Source organism: Papaver somniferum, chromosome 1 (assembly GCF_003573695.1).
Source record: "Papaver somniferum cultivar HN1 chromosome 1, ASM357369v1, whole genome shotgun sequence".
NCBI lineage: Eukaryota > Viridiplantae > Streptophyta > Magnoliopsida > Ranunculales > Papaveraceae > Papaver > Papaver somniferum.
In genome coordinates this window covers 219881081-219895447 of record NC_039358.1, presented here as the reverse complement: position 1 = coordinate 219895447, position 14367 = coordinate 219881081, and the positions used below count along the sequence as shown (strand labels likewise).

Genomic DNA, 14367 nt, shown 5'->3' with positions numbered 1-14367 from the left:
CAAATTTACTTCTTAAATTTACATATTCAAGTTTTTGATCTGATTTCAACATATAATATACTTAACTAAAATTTTGGTGTTAAAATTAATTAAAGTATAGTCGTCAATTAATTATGTCAGATCAGGTTGTAAAAGAGAATACATATCGATACATACAAGTATATATCATCTCGATATCAACCAGAACAAGTCTTGTAATTTATATTTTAAAATAAGAATTCAACGAGAACAAATATTGTAGGCTCTTTACAGTTGAGTTAATACTATTTAGGTTTAGATACGTACAACCTGTGATATTTCAATTATAAAGATAAAAACATATAATGGAAACAAATAACATAGACACCAGAGATTTTTGCTAACGATAAAAACTACAATTTTGTAGAAAAACCCCGGGACCTAGTTCAGATTGGATACACACTGATTTAAGTTGTTACAATAATTACCATATTAGATGTGAAACCTACGTCAGTTGTATTCTTGCACCTATAGAACTCCTATCAGAAGCCGATTATCTTTAAGAATTGCTCTTGTAAATCTTCTAGCTGATCACACTAATTCTCTTTAGAAGATACTCTTGAAAATATTCTAGCAGAACGTTATTTCTCTTTAGAAGATACTCTTGAACAATTAGGGTTTACCGTTCCGTAACCTATTTGATTCTTCCTCACAAGATCACCTAGAAATAATCTAGAGATATCTTCATTTATCAAATCTAGGGTTTATGTAAAACACCTAGACACAGTTTCCGTAAATATCAAATAAGATAACTTGCCCGTGCTTTACGATCCCCAAGTAAAGGCTTTTGGAATCTCAATCTTGTTCGTGAAGAACAAAGATATGGAAAACAACGTTATGCAACATACACACAATTTTCCAAGGGATAGTTTGTAAAGTTACATGAAACCTCTATTTATGGTGAATGATCAAAGTTAGGTTTCTTGAAAATAAATCTACCTTGTCTAGGAAAGGAAACACCAAGTACATGGCTAAAAAATCCCTTTAATCACGTATTTCTCGTTTTAGTTCGCGAATTGTTGCAAAAAGTTCGTGTACAATTTCTTATTCACGAACTGCCTTAGCAACACATAATAAGTGTTTCTTTAATAAATCGCTCATAACTTCTTCGTTATACCTCGAAATTAAGTGATTCTTGGCTCGTTGAATTCACGTTTTCATTTTCAAAAAAATCACGGGATTAAATATCCTAAAGTGTATACTTAAATGTATACTTATCGTCATAGAAATTTCTCCATAGAGTGAGCACTTGTTTCGATAGAGAGTGAAGTAGAGTAAACAAGAGAATCAAGTACTTGTTACTAACATTTAATGAAGTTCTCCAAGATGTCTTCGTATAGTCTTTAATTTTCATTCTTCAAGGATAGCTTTGATTCTATATTTTTCTTGACGTTTAAGAGACTAAATCAAGAATGTATTTTGTGCATATTTCTAGTTATGAGGTGATGCAACATTATATCGATTTATAATCTATTCCCTATGATTTCTTTCCCTGCAACCATTAAATTCATTCTAACCATTCACACATAATGAATCAACAGGCAACATTGCTTATGTGCTTGTAAAATTCAAATTCATTTACGGACAATTCCATTGATATCAGTCACATTTACCATCTCAGTTGCATATTCGCAGAAATTTGTTTTGATGAATAATAGTAAAAGAAAGAAATCTTTCATTTTGATTGGAAAAAAATATAAAATTGATCTAAAAAACCAGTTGATGAAAATCGATGGAGAGGATTAGGAAGTGAATAAGGAGTTGCGTGAGTTTTTGAAATTGGATTTATGTTAAAACTCGAATCTGCAACCAAATCCCTACTGAATTGAAATTTGGGTATTAGTTGAAGTTTGGAGATTTTATTAGGTTTTAGAAAAAAACAGTAAAAGGAGACGAAAAGAAGAAGAATATAGGACGAAATCTTAAGAATCAGGCTAGTTTAGCTAAGAGATTTGGAGATTTTCTTATAACTCAACTGATCAATTTCAATTACAGAAGACGAAGGTGAAAAGAATAGAGAGATGTGGAAGAGGGAGAGACAACGAAGAAGAGGGAGGAGTTAGAGTATTGGGTACTACAAGCAGAATCCGGTATATGGGTTAGGTGCAAATATGGAAGATTAAATAAAAATTAACAAAAATGAAATTATAGGATTAAAAAATAATAAAGTGTTAGGTCAAACATGGTCTTTAATGGTCAACATCTAGTCAAAGTACCAACCCTTAATATTTCAAATATTGGTATCAAAGCTAGGTGTTGGACATTTGCTGGGTACCAAGCGTTAAATATCTCTATAAAATATTATCGGGTGACCTAGATCTAGAAAAATATTATGTATGGATTGTGCTATGACGATATAATCACGGATTTTAAAATTGTATACTTTACATTTTGACTTAGAAACTCTTGGCGGGACATTTCCGTTTCAAGTACACATATATATAATTTTCAGGTTGGATTCCTGGAGAGTTGTGAAAATAACTACATGTAGGTTGGGATGGTAGTACCAACCAACCTATTTATTCAAATAATTTATTCGTTGGTTGGGTGAATTTAATGCAGCTCCCTATTATAATATATCCATGAAGAGATGTCAAAGTTTAGATATGCCACAACACTTGCACCATAAATATAAATGTATTAGAAAGTATATCTGGATGTTTAATTGTAATAAATCGATGGTACATGTTCATTATAAGTGGTATTTCATCGAGATTTAGGGATATATATGGTTTTTAATCAATCTTGTTTATTGTAATAAGTGGTTTTGATTGTTTTTCTTAGGTGATATTAAATCCTTTTCAAAATAAAAATAAAATACAAAAGTTATCCTTTCTAACAAATACGACTTAACAAACCAAATTACATGATATGTATGTTATATTGGACATACCCTTAACAATCAATTTTATTTTAAAATGAACAACATGTTTTATAACTTAAAGATTTGAGATAAAAGCAGGTTAAATTGACAACAAGAATTACTACAATCTGAAAGGTTGATAGATGCATGTACACGTCTTAGGACAAAAGATTATTCTTTTTCATGCTTCCAATTATAAGTAAGGCTGCACAACAGTCGGGTCAGGTCGATTTTTGGCCCTACCAACCAATGCACCGTAATGATCGATTTATTAAAAGGAAGCCCCAACTATGGTTGCGATTTATTTCTGATCGATTTTAAAACCATATGATATTTCATCGGGGAGGTCAGGTCGGTGGTCAGGATCGACATAATTCAATTCACCGGGTTAATATAAGAGAAACTCCAGATCTAGATTCAATGCTTAAAAGAAGAGAAACCACAGGATCATCTTCTTATCTTTGGTTTCAGAAACACTATGATAACATTTTGTTACTTTGAATGACGAAATTAAAGAACAAATAGAGATAAAAAGATCCATTACATCAATTTTGGATCTCGAACAACTCATGATGTGTCAATGATGCCAAAATCTGGGTCAACTTCAATGCGAGTATTTTATGTACTAGAAATCCATAGAGAAGAAGATTTGACACGTTTATATATAGCTAACTTCGGTCGAGGATATATAGAAAAATCTTATTTATAGCAGCAGATGTTGATCATCCTTGTTCACTTGTTTTACCTACTGCATCTATATATAACTACCACGTCGTGTAGATTTTTAAATCCAAATTAATCACACATGTATGGAGGTCCAAGAACTCACACTGATTAAGGTTTAGGAAGGGGATGTACTAGAATGGTGTTGGAATGCGGTGGTAGTAGAGAAGAAGAGGAAGAAAAATGGTACTGTCGATGGTGCTTTTCCGCTTGAGTGAAATCTGGAAAGTATTAGGGCTAGTTTATATTGTAATTATCAATGGCTTAGATGCTAGAGGATTTTTAACCGGTCGGGTAATTGTCTATTCGGTCGGTAACTTGCCCCATCCAGATAGGAACCGAAACTGATCGGTTGTGTAGTATCCACACCGTTCAGTGATATAAGATACATCGGGTCCTGTTCGGTTCGGTTATTTTTAGCACGGGTCGGACGGGTTGGTCGGTTGAGATCACCATTGGCATATATGGAGAATTAAAATTTGTTTGTCCTTTCCAAATAAATTGATTGCATTCTTTTTTTATGGGTACCAAGTAATATTGTGCAATCGATTCGGAGAATGGAGATGGGATTGTGATGGGAAGAAAAGAGTGGTTGATTGCAAGATTTAAGAAGGAGAAGTTTCAAGGAACAAGAAATTGCAGTCGATAGACTGAGTGTTGCTTTCAGGTTGCCGTGAAGAAGAAAGTGGAGATGATATTGACTGCATTGTAATCAATTCCTTCTTTTGTCCATTGACCACGACACGACAAGATCTTTCGATTCTAAGGTAAATCTCTTGTTGTTCTTAAGAATTAGTCTTATCTAATTTCTTCTTCTTTTTCTTTCTTTTCTGTAACTTGTTATTCAATTACAGGATTCATAAGATTTTGGGGGTATCTATAGGGTTAAATGTTTTTACATGGTTTCTTATTTAATTCATTGATTTACTGTATTATTACAGGTAAGATGGACAGGTCTCTTGGAAATCTCGGAACCTTTTCTACAATAAAAGCTGCTATTAAGAAATATGTGCTTCTTCTGTGTAGACATATTTCTAAAATTCATGAATCCAGGAGGACTTACAAGTTGATTTAGGCATACTTAGGGTATATCTCTTGCTTCCTTTTAAATTTTGAGACTACTTTGATATGATACTGACTGATTATCTTGTCTGCATCTCACTTTTAGGATCTTCGATCTAAACTGGAGGAATTCTTCAATGCACAAATGGTTTACTTGTGCGGATAGAATAGAAATCATGGTAACTCAGACTCCAGTCTTCACTTTTATTTTTCTTCTCTCTTTTATGTTGGTTTGCTTACTTTTCTTGAATTGTTGAGCTTACAACAGATGCTCGGTAAGCTTCACAGTTTCTTAAACAAAGAGATTCCAGAAAACATGATTGCGAGGATTTCACATGGCTACATAAAGTTCCCAATTCTCAAAGGCTGTGGCTCATGAAAACATGACTGCGAGGCAACGACAATTAAGAAAAAGGAATTTAGGTAACTCACTCTGTCTCTCTCTTTCTCTTAGTTCTTTATTACTAATTTCAACTTGTAGTTGATTCTTCCTGCCAATCTTACATGCTCAAGAGTTACGACAACAATGCCACTCAGTCTTAGTTACATACCCACTTCTAGGACAATGATACTGCCAAGGGAGCTAGTGTTTATTTGTACAATGATGTTGTGATTATTTCAGTATGGGTGAAGAAGATGTGTTTGACCTTTACTGTTTTGTTGTAGGAAGACTGGTGGAGATGAGGAACGAATGGCAGCCATTGCAGCTTACATGAAGCTTAATTGGCAGGGCCTTCAGAAGAAGGTTGTCTTTGTTACTGTTATTACAGATCTCAACACCTTCCATCGCACATGGTGACTTCCTTATTATTATTAGTGTGAATTAGTACATATGTTGCTTTCACGTTATCAGATCAATCATTCAAACTTTCCTTTCAAATGAGTGAATCATTTTATCAGAAGAATATTTTAGACCATGCCTTTGATGTACAAAAGTGGAATCAGTTTATTCAATATGAACGAACCATAGTTTGCTTGAGGATGATCTGTGAGCTTATACAATCATTCTTTTTTTGTTTCAGGTTCAACACTGGTGTCAACCAATGCTACTGCCCTTCGGACGAGGTTGCCAAGAGGGCGTTGGTTGATGGCCTAGAGTCTTCCCAGATTCGCGTGTTTGGTTTGCCCGTCAGGCCCTCGTTTTTTCGGCTGTAAAGAAAACTGCAAGAGCTCTCGGAGAAGCACTATTCAGTGCAGAACTTGGTAAACCAATTGGACAGATCACCATGGAAAGTCCAGTAAAGGTAATAGGTAATTCACTTGTTCTGTATATCTAACTATGTAGTCAAGTGGGATTGTTTTTTGATAAAATCAATTTTAGATGCTTTTACTAAAGTCAATAACAGTTTTCTTTGTTCACCACAGATCAGATGATTCGAGACCCAAATGAAGAAATGGATGGGTGCTTGTGACTGCATTATAACCAAAGTATGGAGACACATTTCTTCTTATTAGTATTTTCCTGGAAACCCATTGGTTACTTTATCCATCTTTACTTGCATTGTCTTGTATTTAGTTCTTATGATTATTATTTTTTGTAGGCTAAACTTGGAACAATTGCGGAGGCCTTGATAAGGGGCCTTCCAATCATGAAGCAATGGCTAGGCAGTTGTATTGCAGGCTCTGGTGTTGTGTTGGTGCAGTCGGTGTGTCCAAGGGCTAGAAAAGTTTTACTAAAACAAAAGTGTTGTTAGATTTTTAATTTTTTTTGGTGTTGAAGTTCTGTAAAACTGATCTTATGTAGTAACAAACAACAGATCTTGTCTTTTTTTTAAGAAATGATGTAAATGATCTATGTGATATCATAAAACTTGATTCAGTTTTTAATTTGGTTCATAATTTGTTTTAGTATCAATTTTAATTGTAATTTTAATTTTAATTTTAATTTTAATTTCAATTTGGGATTATCTAAATCGAAATCATCCAGATACTTCCGGCACCGGCAAAAAGTTTGGTAGCTCAAAAATATAAGCAACCAACTTCAGGTATTTCACTTGCTCTATTATTATGGTTGGTCTATCTATGAAGCGATTGGCGTTTCACTTGCTCTATTATCGTTGGTTTATCTATGAAGTGATCACTGTTTCACTTGTTGTATTTTGGTTAATCTAGCTTTAAAGCGATCACTATTTTGCTTGCTCTAGGAAGGTCGGTCTAGCCATGAAGCAATTAAGAAAAAAGATGCTACATGGTAGTTGCTTGATTACTAAAGCGATTGCCTAGCTGCTCTAGACTTGTTGAAATCCCACCTTTTGCAACTCCAGAGCGAGAGCCAAATTAAGTCGCTTTAAGGGATAGATCGACTCAATATTGGCTTTTCCAACCAAAAATTCCTGGTCGCTTAATCCAACTTTTCTTGTAGTGTATTATATATTTTTTTATACAATATCTGAAAGAAAAAAAGTACTAACTGATTCTAACCATTCTGGGTAAGAAACCCCAAAAATATTTAGCAACAAGACTATTAACAATTAATTGAGGGGGACTATTTAACCACATTCCCTCCAACTGTATTTTAGAATCAAGTGAACAACAAAGTTTCCTTCTCTGTAATAATGATGGAAATTTATGTCTTCAAATTTATCATTTATTTTCGCAACATCTTGGATTAAGCCTTTGAGGTACCAAGTAGCAACAAACTACTCCCTTGTAAAGTTGAATTGTGTAGGCAGAGTCACATTCAACTTCAAGCTTTTAGACTTCGAGATGAATGATAATTTGTAAACCATACCTAACACCCCAAATTTCTGCCATATTGCTTCCATTTTAGAAGATACTAGAAATAACACGTGCCGTAACAGAACTGGTTAAAACTTGATTTTTTTTTAATGAAGAGACAATATATTAAGAAGCTAGAAATTATATATCATAATGTTCTCTCCCTTAGCAATTCCATTTTGAACTTTACATTTCAAGACATTATGCTGGGAGTTCGATTTTACAAAAAAACTTTCTTTACACGATTCCATTTAGCTAATTTGTCTGCTTCACTATTATGAACCCTATGTACATACTTAAAGTCCAAATGGTATAAAAATATAACATGAAAATCTAATAAATTTGTTGAAGCATTTTTTTATTTAAAATGGTATAAAAATATGGAAAACCATCATTTTAACGTTAGTACAAGTAATTGTCATACCACAATTTTGACGGGTACATAGGTGTGAGAGTTATGGATGGCCGAGTCATCTCGATCGAAATTTAGAATTATACGAATTTCAAATTACAATACCCAAGTTTATGCATTCAAATCATAGCTACTACCATTTATTTTATAAATTGATAATTCAACACCATAAGTCTATGAGTGTAAATGATATTAAAATGAGCTGACCTTAACTTGGTTGCTTTATATTGTTCGACATCTGCTGCAAAAAATAAGTTTGAATCGAGAAAAAAAGTTAAAAATATATCAACAAAAGTCTAGCCTTACATGATCAATTATTACTTGGTGAGTTGAAACCATTATTTACTGAAGAATCTACCCAATTACAATTCCATTAAAAAATACAATTGCTATTAAAGATAAAACTACGCCTATTTGGAGCAGAAATGTGCACTGACTCTCATCTTGATCCCTTATATAACTCAGATATATCTATACCTTAACTTCCTTAAAACCTATATGACTTTGAAATATCTTTATTGTTAAGTTCTACATAACCAACATATCCAAATTCCAAGTAAGAGGTAAAAAAATGTGCATTACAATTGAAACCTCGAATTAAAGTATACAAAAGTCATAAGAAAATGAGTGTATGATGAAACATTAACACTACAAACACATCTAAGAAAAAAGAGGATAAAAATGATAAGGAGAAAGAGGATAATACTGTTAAACAATATGAGGAAAAGGAGAACAATATATGATAAGAAAACATATATAGAAGAATCGTTTCAAAGAAAGATAAGGGAAAGAGAAGGATTGATGCGGAAAAATAGGAAACCACATTAAAATATAAAGATATTGATGATGATAAAAAGTATAAAACATGTGATAGCCAAGCCTATACAGACCTACGTCCCAATATTAAAAAAGTGGGCGAGAAGATACTAATCTGTGAGAGATTCACAGTTGATTTAACTGGAAATTATACCATCGCACATCTGCTATACACATACCTTATAGAAAAATGGAGAAAGGGTGATAAGGTTGTATCTAGTTGTTCTTTTCTTGAGACCTTACAAAACCATTGCAAAGCCGACAAAGAAACATATTTTGTGTTAGTCACGCAAATTGATGTACGAGGAAGAGATGATTTTGAAATTAGATATGCGACACATGATGGAACATACCATATGGTTAGTAAGTGGCTATGTACATTCATAAAATGTAGAATCTTTGTTAATCTGGTAATCAGTAGTGGAATAATTTCTGTTCATTTTAGCGAAATCAAAATAAAATAACATAATATATGGTTGTTTATTATTTTCGGCAAACATAATGCGCATATTCAAGATATATGAACATGGTTCAATTGCAAAAGAGACAAGGTTTTCATGTTAGACATTCTTTTCAATTTTTTTTAAAAGAATTGTCGTATTTTATAATTACATGTGTTTAAACATATCAGATACATTTTCACGATTAAGATAATATTAATGCACATAATAATACATTAAGTTGATAGTGATATCTTACTCGATGTTATGATTTGTTAAGATTTGTAATAATTGTATAATTACACACATATATATATATATATGCTGTAACTTTGCCTTAGTATTACAAGTTAGGTTGAGGGTATTTTTACTACATGTTACGAGGGAAGCGAACTTTTTACTGGATTTCTTGTGTAGTTTAGCACATGGGTCATATTTGCAGTTTTATTGGAACAACCAACTTAACTCCGATATTATTGTGTCCATTACTATGAATTTTGTTATACACAGGTATAAGTTTGGTCCAGCTAATATCAGACATCCTAAGGATGAATATTAGGATATAGTTGGAGAATGCTCTGATGAGATATGAAGATACTTATGTTTGAGATGCCGTAGTTGGTAGTTATTATGGTACGTTTATGTTATTGGGAAGGTTTAGAGTTTGCTTGTGGATGCATGGTTCAATATGTCCCTTGTAATGAATCTGACTTCTATAACATAATTAGCATTTAATAGGAAATATTGTTATCTGCTTATGTGTGTTAGTACTTCTCTTCGTTAATACTTCTCTATGTTAATACTTGTTGATACATGAAAAATATTACCCCTTAGCCGGGCTAGTGTACCCCAAAAGGGAGGCAAACCCAACATGAAACATGGGGACTAAAGCCCAAGTCCATTAAGAAAGTATCCATAAGGTGGGAAGGACATGGAAGGAATTAATAGGAAAGAGGAGGTTGTATTAGAGAAGGAATGACATAAGTAGTAATTAAGGAGGTTTAGGACATGTGGCATGACATCATAAAAGGAAGGGCTTTTGAAAAGTCTATATAAAGAGGCATATAGTACAATAGAAGGGATCCTTTTCTCTCTCTTTTTATCTCTACTCTCTCTCTAGGGCATTGGATGGGCTATGGTTAGGACGGGTAGAACCTAAACCAAAATTGGGTATTAACAATACTAACTAGTGATTTGGATTGTTTAAAATAGAGATATATGAGTTTTTTTTTCTTCTCTGCCGAACTGTAAATCCTGCTTGGTTAGAAGACGACATTTGCAAGAGCAAGTGATTAGTTGTTTTTTCAGAGCAAGTGATTAATCCTGCTTGGTTACAATCTAACCTTGGACTAAAATAAATATAAGAAGAAAACCATCTCCTTATATCTTTTTTAGGGGATGGTTTTCGCATTTTCCAGAGCAAGTGAGTAGTTGCCAGCGGTAGTAGTAGTTGTCGGTTGAACTATTTAGATTCCATTGCTCTTTGGTAATATTGTATTTTCCTTTGGTAATACTAGTCTAGATGCACGTGTGGTATGCAAAATGAAAACATTAATGTTTATGTATCAATATCGTGTATTGTATCACGACACATCCACATATATAACTTCCAAAATATATTATTGTTCATCACAATATGACAATGGTAAGGTCAGATGGTATAAATTCTATCTTCGCGTCCATCAGATGATTCAAGAGTCTTCCTAATATAGGCACGGGGGAATGTATAATACTCGAAATTATTTAATAATTTTTTTATTTTTTGAAAGTTTCTCACAGAAGAGTGAAATTAGTCGTAACAATTGAGTGCAGTTGGAGACCATCTAAGCCTTATGAGACTTTGCTGTGTTGCGACCATCTAATGGTTATCCAAGAATTACCGTACCAGGTTTTCTGGCTAGAAGTAGTAATTGCAGCGTCATTGGGATCAAGAGTATTGGACATTATTTTGATAAAAATAAAGATTTTGTTAATTATGATCTATCAAAGTTATGATCTTTTTTACTAGCAGATTACAAACTTCAGGAAGGTAATTTCCATAACTTTTAATGTTATAAGCAGTTTCTCGCTCTAACATACCTACAAGTTGCTTTTTTTCCTTGACTCACCTGATTATTCTGGTCTCACTCATTAAATCAAAATCTGCTCACTAAGTTTAACTTAACAGTTATTAGAGTTATTGAGAACCTTCTGAATCCAGTCAGTGATGTGCCTAATAAGTTGGGTACAAAATGATATCTGACTCAAACAACCTCGAGTCAGATGTATTAGCCGAGTCAGACTTCGAGTCAAAATATAGAAAAATAAAAATCAAACCACCCAACATCTAATTTTGGCTGAGTCAGATGCCGAGTCAGACTCAAATAAACTAGACATTAGAACTGCAACATGCTACACAATAAAAATTTCAAAGTATACACTATTATATACAAAGTGCGTGAAGATAACTTGCATCTCCCCCATATTGCTAAACCAATCAAACATTTCGTATTGTCCACCTTTTTTTAACCTATCCATCTTTTATATCCCCACTCCACCCCACTCTACCAAACCTCTCCTATTTTCTAATTTTCCACCGCAACCAAAAACAAAACCCCCGATTTTCCATTCAAACAAAATCCCTAATTAAGAAAATTATCCGGTCATTTGTCAATTATTCATGGATTATTTTAAGAATCTTTCTTCGGAAATTGCATTAAACATGTTAAAGACGTTTACCAACTGATTCGGTTTTGGAGACCAAATTGGTTTCCACAAATTGGAGAAATCTTGTTTCTTCTCATCATCCATCATTCTCCAAGATGTACTTAATCCATGTTTTTAATCATCCTTATGCTGTTGATTCTGGTAAGTTAGATTTTACATGTTCATTTTCAACATTGCATAAGCTTCATATTCTTTACTGGTTGAATCACCACATATTATAAGAACTAATTAGCAGGTTTGTTCGTACATGATGAATAAGATAACGTATATCTTTATCGATTGATCATTCATAACTAAAACGAGAATTCAAAACCAAAAGAAAGATTATTACAGTAACATGAGTTCAAAACGATGAATAAGATGAAAACATTATATCAAATCTTAAAAAGAAGGAAACTTAAGTTATGTGTAGAGAGTTGGAATCTGTTTATTAACATACAATGTTATGTAATTGTCTAAAAATCAAATCCACAAACAAATTGTATGTCTCGTATCCGAAATACTGATATAAAATTGGTTGGAGGGAATAATAAAGATTTTTGTGATTTACCATAAGAGAAAGTCTTATGATGGAAGATTCCAAATTCCACGACATCTCACCACTTTGAATAAACTAAAGAAATTCAAGCTTAATGGTGGAAGGTAAAATGAGTTCTAAGATGCCCATTTGAATTTGCGTGTAACTCAATTTCGATTTGTGTTTAATTTTGGTTCACAAAATCGATGATCAGAAAGTGACAATCCGCTTTAGAAACACAACCAACCACAAAATTGAGCGCAATTTTGAATGATGTTCAACACATTTAGACTAAATCTTTAGTTCGAATTCCAAACTGTTTTCCATGAATTTTAAAACATGCCTTCGAATAAATAGGGATGATAACCTCAACTTCGAAATCAAGGTACCAATACTCCACACTTTTTCCAAGCAACAAATGTTTTGGATTCAATCGATAGACTTGCTCTAATTTGATAAGACACCCATCTTTAGGGATGCACAAGAACCGGTTAAGAAAACCTGTACCAGAATGGAATCGGAAAATCCGGACCGGAACCGTACCGTAGCCGGTGTAGCCGGTACAGGGAACGGGAATGAAACATGGGAACCGGTGTAGACCGGGACAGGTACCGGTTCTAGCCTTATTCCCGGCCTGTATCGGACCCAACAACCTGTTTCATCTTGGATTTAATCTAATATATATCCTATCCGTCCAACTAAAAATATATTTAATCCTAAACCTAATGATTATTTTAGGTCAAGATATTTTCACTCCTTATTTACTCCTCCTTTTCCACTGCCGAAGAGAACAACAGACACCCAACAGATACTCTTTATTTCCTCCTCCTTCTCCACCGTCGAAGAAGAAAGGGTATAGCAGCAAAATCATGGCGTCGTCGTCATCATTATCGTCGCAATCGTCATATCCAAGTGCTTCTCAAATCTCTGATTCTAATTGTTATTCTCAGTACTCTGCTTCTCTCAAGTTTATTTATCTTCTTCTTTTTCTTATAATTTGATCAATTTTTTTTATCTTGATTAAATTTCTTCTGATTGTTATTGAAATCTTCTTGAATTGAAGTTTAATGAAAAACCCAGACCTTAATTTGCTTGAAGAATATCTAATTTGATGGATTTTTGTGTTTTTAGTGGAACTGAAATCATTGTTAATAGATCCGTGAATTGAGAAAGAGAAGATATTGTTCCTGTTAATTTTCAATAGATCTGTGAATTATTGTTAGATGAAGAAGAAGATGCGAAGACTGGAATTAAAGCCTGTAGATGGGGTTTGCAATAGATCTGTGAATTGAGAAAGAGAAGATATTGTTCCTGTTAATTTTCATGGATATTGGTTGAATTGCAGTTGAGAAGTGTTGGTGCTGCTACAGGGAATGATTATGAATGCTTGAATAAATCAATCATTTTAACCTGAAAATTATTTTAGGGTTCATGTTCAGTTGATTTTAGGTACAATAGTTATAGATATAACTAAATCTAGGGTTTGTTTGATTAATTTGTAAATTTAATTGAATGTTTGATTTAAGTTTTGTTTGAGATTGAGTTGGAAATTTTGAATGGATTGAAAATGAAAGGAAGAAAGAAATTTATGATTCAGTGGGTAAAAACCCGATACCGGAGGTACAGGTACAACTCAATGTACAGATCCTCAAACTAAAATACCGGCCAACACCAAGTACAGGGACCGCTTCCATAAGAGAACCGGGTCGTACCGAACCATGTGCAGCCCTACCCATCTCTAATCAACCCACTTGGAAATTTCCGAAACTCACGACAATAGATAAAGGTGTCGTGCGTTGTATTATATACAAACAAAATCAACCTAAAAAAGGACACAAAGTTTATCCAAAATGGAAAGCTGGTCTATAAATTCATGGAAAGAAAATCTTCAATACAACAGCACTCATTATACCTTCATATATCTCCACTAAAACACCCATAACAGCCGTTCGTACTCTCAGAATATCACCAGGTCCCACTATCTCCACCGAGTTTCACACAGAAAGATCTTGGACTATTGTCGTAAGTAACATTGTAATACACTGAATCATTCAACTTTCAGACATCCGAGCAGGTTATAAGTTCTTCTGCA

General features: G+C 33.5%; 1 long non-coding RNA gene across 2 annotated transcripts; it reads left to right on the top strand.

Moving 5' to 3' along the window:
• Positions 1–4260: 4260 nt before the first annotated feature.
• On the top strand, positions 4261–6053 carry LOC113337202. Of its 2 annotated transcripts, none has more exons than XR_003354135.1 (7): positions 4261–4371; positions 4546–4690; positions 4773–4845; positions 4935–5089; positions 5333–5461; positions 5689–5917; positions 6032–6053. It is a non-coding gene; the product is annotated as an uncharacterized LOC113337202 (long non-coding RNA). The 2 variants fall into 2 exon arrangements; XR_003354136.1 differs by having other exon boundaries at positions 5689–5910; positions 6032–6052.
• The last annotated feature ends 8314 nt before the right edge of the window (positions 6054–14367 follow it).